This window comes from Pan paniscus, chromosome 5 (genome assembly GCF_029289425.2).
Source record: "Pan paniscus chromosome 5, NHGRI_mPanPan1-v2.0_pri, whole genome shotgun sequence".
NCBI lineage: Eukaryota > Metazoa > Chordata > Mammalia > Primates > Hominidae > Pan > Pan paniscus.
In genome coordinates, this window is record NC_073254.2 from 18,245,639 (window position 1) to 18,251,265 (window position 5,627).

Below are 5,627 nucleotides of genomic sequence, written 5' to 3' on the forward strand. Positions count from 1 at the left end.
CTGTGATATGGACCACCTTGCATTTTAACAACATTCCAAAACTTTTGCAGGTGGGACGGTAGGAGTTGGAATCTCGAAGTTTCCTTTAGAGCCTAGCTACTTTCTGTGCTACTTTTATAACATTAATTATTAGTTTTTGTGTAATTATTATCATTAGGATAAAAAAACGTTAACCTACAGGTATAATATTAATACATCTAAAATAGTGGTTCTCAACTGGGGGTAATTTTCCCACCCCATCTCCCCAGGAACAATTTGTCAATGTGCAGAGACATTTTTGGGGCGTCACAACTCAGGGGGAGAAGTGCTGCTGGCATCTGGTAGTGACCAGGGATCTTGCTGACCATTCTACAGGGCACAGGACAGCATCACAGCAGAGAAGGATCCAGCCCCAAATGTTAATAGTGCTAATACTGAAAAATCCACATCTAAAACAAGTGTCAGCTGAGCGTGATAGTGCACACCTGTAAGCCCAGCACTTTGGGAGGCCAGGGCAGGAGGATTGCTTGAGCCCAGGAGTTCAAGATTAGCCTGGGCAGCAAAGGGAGACCCTGTCTCTATAAAAAATTTTAAAAATATCAAAATTTTTAATACTACAAGCACATGCCTGTAGTCCAGGGAGGAATGCTTGAGTTCAGGAGGTGAGGCTACAGTGAGCCGTCATCACACCACTGCACTTTAGCCTGGGCAACAGAGAAAGATTTTGAAGAAAGGGAAGGGGAGGGGAGGGGAGGGGAGGAAGGGAAGGAAGGAAGGAAGGAAGGAAAGGAGGGGAGGGGAGGGAAGGGGAGGGGAAGAAAAGAAAGAAAGGAAGAAAGGAAGGAAGAAAGGAAAGAAAGAAACCAAGAAAAAAGAGAGGAAGGAAAGAAAGAAAAAGAAAGGAAGAAAGAAAGGAAAGAAAGAAACCAAGAAAAAAGAGAGGAAGGAAAGAAAGAAAAAGAAAAAAAAAGAAAAGAAAGAAAGAAAAAGACAAGTGCTCTGTATTATAACAGGACTCTCCTGGGTGGTTCCATTGGCTTAGGAAAGAGCTCCATCTCTAAACAGACCCAACCTTTCCAGTCATATTGTCCAGAGAAAAGTATTTCAGAGAAAGTTTCCTTCGGCATCAATTCTCCCAAGCCGTAAGCTCATTTGGAGGGATGGAGGTAGGTGTGAGGCCAATGGCAGTGCCTGTCTTCAGCAACAAGTCCCCAAATCACAGAAGAACCCAGACCAGCAGGAGAAATTTGAGGAGAGCAGAAGATGAGACTGTGCGTAATTGAAGAAGAAAAACCTCAGAGCCTCCAGAAGGCCCAACTCCTCGCAGGGCCATGGCTTAGAAGGGAAAGGTGAGGATGTGAAAGGGCTGAGACTGCGGTATTTCTTGGTGCAGGCTTTGGTCTGGTGAAAACCATTATTTGACCACATCTTCTCACAGTTGTCCCCGAGGCTGGACAGATGGGGGACTCTGAGAGTCATCCCCAGGATCTACGGTTGTGTTAATGTGGAAGCTGCTGATATATCGTAGGTGGCGCTGTACACATTTACTGCCACGTAAAGGGATCCCGTATCATTTTCCCTTTGCCTCTCAGCATTTTTACCCTCAGGATTTGCAATCCCAAAATCAAGGACGTGGAATTCATTCCCTTGACAGAGCCTACGACAGAGCCCTGCTGGCACACATATTATATGTGTGATAACGACGGTGATGAGGAGGATGATGAGGATGATGTCGAATAGAAATGCACCTTCTTGAAGGGTTCCTCTCCCGCATGAACGCTTATCTTATTTGGTACGTTCCTTATAATAACAAGTTCCTTATTAGTTTCTACCTGTTCAGGGAGAAGAGAGGTGGAAAATTGCTTGTTGCTCCTTGTCATTTTAACAAGACAGAGTTCCAGGCTTCTTGCCCTTAAACAACCAAAAATTACATGAGCCTCTTCCTTCAAATGTCAGAATGCCATTTAGCCTGACAGCGTTCTCATTATTATGCACTGAGAGCTTCTCTAACCCAACCTGTCAAAAATTTCTAACAGACAGGAGCCTCATCAACTTGGAGCCAATGTCTCAGTCTTGTGTCAGGGTTTAGAAGCTTTCAGTAAGGTAAGGGGAGACAGGCCTGCTTGGATGTCCTTTGATACCAGGAGTCCCCTGGGGATTCCTTCCCATCATGTCCTGGAAGAGGAAGAAGCCAGGCTAACGTGGGTGGAAGGTTAGAGAGACACCTTCAAGTGACTGCTTTGGAGATGACCCCAGATCTGCAGTCATTTCAGAGACAGAACAAAGGCAGTCCAGAGAGAGAGCTTCTGGGGGCAGCTGCGACCTCACTGGGATCAACTGGGATTCTGGGGCCAGTTAAGTCCGTTTTCCACGTTGACTCTTCCAGAACCAGAAATGTGCACACTGAACCCACTCCTGCTGAAGAAGACTGCTGTGACTGATGCAGATATGCTAACAGGCACAGGAAAAGGATCCAGGTGACTTTCTTGTTAAAGAAGTGCATGCATTTTCTATCCACTGAAACCCACACAAACAGGTGGCACAAGGGCCCCCTTGGCCAGAGACCAAGTCTCCCTGGGCCTCCAACTTCCATGGAGGCCCCCAAGCTGCCCTTGGTTCCGATGGTGCAAGGAAGCGTCTACCTGTAAGAGCTCTCTTTTGCCACTTCCCAGGAGTTTTAGACCCTTCTGGCCACCCCTGTGCCTTCTAGAATCCCAGGCTAAGCGCCCACCTGTCCACCAGGTGCAGGTAACAGTGACAAACTCAGCATTTGCTGAAGGTCACTGTGAGGCCTTGTGCCTCCAAAGTCCCTCCCTGCTTCCCTCCTGGGTCACACAGGTGCTGTGGCTGTGAAGTCGCAGTTGCGGTAGCAGCGGTGGCAGGATCACTCTCCTTTGGGCAATTCTGGTGAACCTGCAAGCCCAGCCTCCAACTCTGAGACCAAGCAGCTGAGAGTCACCTAAAACCTACAGTCAGAGTCAGCTAAAATTTTACAAACGATGAAGGCACAGCATAGTGCTGTTTATTGGAAATGCGATAATAAAATAGATTTATTTTATCCACATTTTAAGCAGTTTAACTTGTTTATGGCTGGCAATAAATTTCGTGGTCTGGAAAATGACACTTAATGACTGAATGTCATAAATCCCTTGTTTTGAACATAAATATATTTCATATTTATTTTTTTTAAATTGCTGCCTCTGCTAAATAAATGTTGGATTACTGTTCAAGGAATATGGGCTCACAAGGGGCGCACATTATTCTCAGGGTACTCATATGTCTTGGAACTGTGCCAGGGCACAGACAGGCGGAGCCTTCCCTCATTTGGGAAGAGATGGTGTAAGCCTCGCCTTTCAACACAATGGCCCTTTCCCTGTCTGCTGCTTGTAGGGTGGGGATGTGGAGGGACGCTGAGAAGGGAGAGAGGAAAGGGAGACAGAAGCCCCTTCCCTTTATAGGACCTCTCCGGGCTGGGTAGCCCCAGGGGAATCCAGTTCCACAAAAGGGTGCAGGGGAGGGGCACAGAACCAGTGCCGTGGTCACCATGCTCCTGAAACCCAGAACCCTGATTTGGTGTGGACAGCACCTGGGTGTGGGCCCTGCTTTCCGGGCATGGCTGGCGGTGATTTCCGCATGTCAATTCCTGACCTCACTTTCGACATCTGTCTCTCCGAGAACTCCAACCCCAGCTTGGAGCCTCCGTGCCTATTTCTGGAATCTGAGAGACCTCAAATTCCAAAGGCACCGTGAGAGTCTCAGGACTCAGCCTTTCCACCCTTGCCGGGGTGACTCGTGTAGGGAATCGAGCCTAAGTCTTATGGCACGTTGTGCAGTTTGGGCCGGGACCGAGGACCAGGGCCCAGCTGAGGCTGGCCTTAGTGACTCAGCCTTGATCCTGCCACGGTGACAAGGGTGGGAGAGTTCCCGCAGGGGTCCAGCTCGTGTCCGTGAGAAGCACCTTCCCTTCAGGGTCGCACGTGGACCGTGGCTGCTACCACGCTACCGTTGCCTTCAGTGCTCTTTTGCAGGAGTGCAGACGGGCAGTTCAGCGCGGGGCCCCAGTGCCGGGGGTGGGGGGGCAGGGAGCTCCCGCAGGGCTTTGCTAAGAAGGGGCATAACCATGACCCACTGGTGATGTCTGTGAGGTGGCGGCAGTGGTTGCGGTGAGATTCATAGCTCATTTACCACCCCCAGCCCAAGGACAGGATTTTTTTTTTAGAGGCAGGGTCTTGCTCTATTGCCTAGGTTGGAATGCAGTGGTGTGATCACAGTTCATGGCAACCTTGAACTCCTGGGCTCAGGCAATCCTCCCACCTCAGGCCCCTGAGTAGCCGGGACCACACGCACATACCACCATGCCTGGGTAATTTTTCATTTTTCTGTAGAGACAGGGTCTCTCTATGCTGCCCAGGCTGGTTTCAAACTCCTCCAGCCAGGACCCCTTCTTTTTTTTTTTTTTTCTTCATCAGCCAGCTAATTCAAGGCTGGGGAACATTCCATTTCAATTTTATTGAAAGCTCAGGAGTAGCAAAAGGGAAACAAACTCAATCACAGTCACAGGGCAGCCTGACTTACAGGTTAGAGAGCAAGGCTGGTACTTCAAGCTAAACAGGGCCTGTCTCAGCCTCAGTCCTAGCGTGCTTCCAGCGGGTGTTGTCAGGATAGCAACCTAGCTGGAGAGACAGCCCTCCCCTCTAGTTTCACTGACCAGAATGGAGCCAAGGGCCCAAGGGGAATGGTATAGAAGGATTGGCTTCTTCCAATCAGAAACCCCCTCCCACCCACCCATCATAATGGGCTTATCCTAACAGGAACCCACCCCCACCACCACCATGATTGGCTTGTTCTATTCGGGCCTCACCCATGATTATAATTGGTTTTATCTTAAACTGGGCTTACCCAGCACCAAGCATGGCTTAACCTAAGCAGGATCTTCCCCACCCCAGACCTCTCTGGGTAGAGGAGCATGAATACCTGAACTAGGTGGAGATGTTAGGAAAAGGAAAGGCCATAGGGACTTGAAGAGGGAACAAAAGACTCTAGACTTTGGCTCCCTTCCAGCCAAACTGTTCCCCCTTAATTCTGATTTCTGGAACCAGGAAAGGAGGCTACTCCTTGTGTAGATCATTCTCTTCGGATACACCCAGTGCCTTTGGAGGGGAGCATATTTCTGGGTGGGGGAGTGGAGGGTCATTATGAGGGGCGGGGGTGGCCATGGACACCGCGAAGCAGGGCCTGTTTTATTTGCCATCAACACACTGTTTGGGCTCCCAGTCCTCTCACTTGAATCTCCAGCTCAGCTCACAACCACACACATCCTTAGCAGGAGTGTCCCAGAGCACAACATCTCTAGCCGCCTCTGGCAGAAATCGGCAGCATCTTTGAAGGAAGAAAGGTGTCACAAGCATGAAATCTGTGTATTCAAGCGGTGTTTGAGAGTTAAAAGAGGTGAGGATCTTTTTCCCCTCTGAAAAATGCCTAACACTCCACATCATCTAATTTTTAAATAAAGCTGTTTTTCTACCACCACGGAACAGAGGTGAGGCTTCCCCTGGAAAGAGGTTTCCAAATCTAAACAGCTGGCATCGTCTCACGGAAGCAAAAACTCAAGTATGAAGACCATCAGGAATCCTCAGGGTGGAGAGGAG

The 5,627-nt window shown here is 49.0% G+C and overlaps 1 long non-coding RNA gene across 1 annotated transcript; it reads left to right on the forward strand.

The window, feature by feature from the left end:
• Positions 1-2,037: 2,037 nt before the first annotated feature.
• Positions 2,038-3,043, forward strand: LOC129397911 (uncharacterized). Its single transcript, XR_008625544.2, has 2 exons — positions 2,038-2,456; positions 2,818-3,043. It is a non-coding gene; the product is annotated as an uncharacterized LOC129397911 (long non-coding RNA).
• The last annotated feature ends 2,584 nt before the right edge of the window (positions 3,044-5,627 follow it).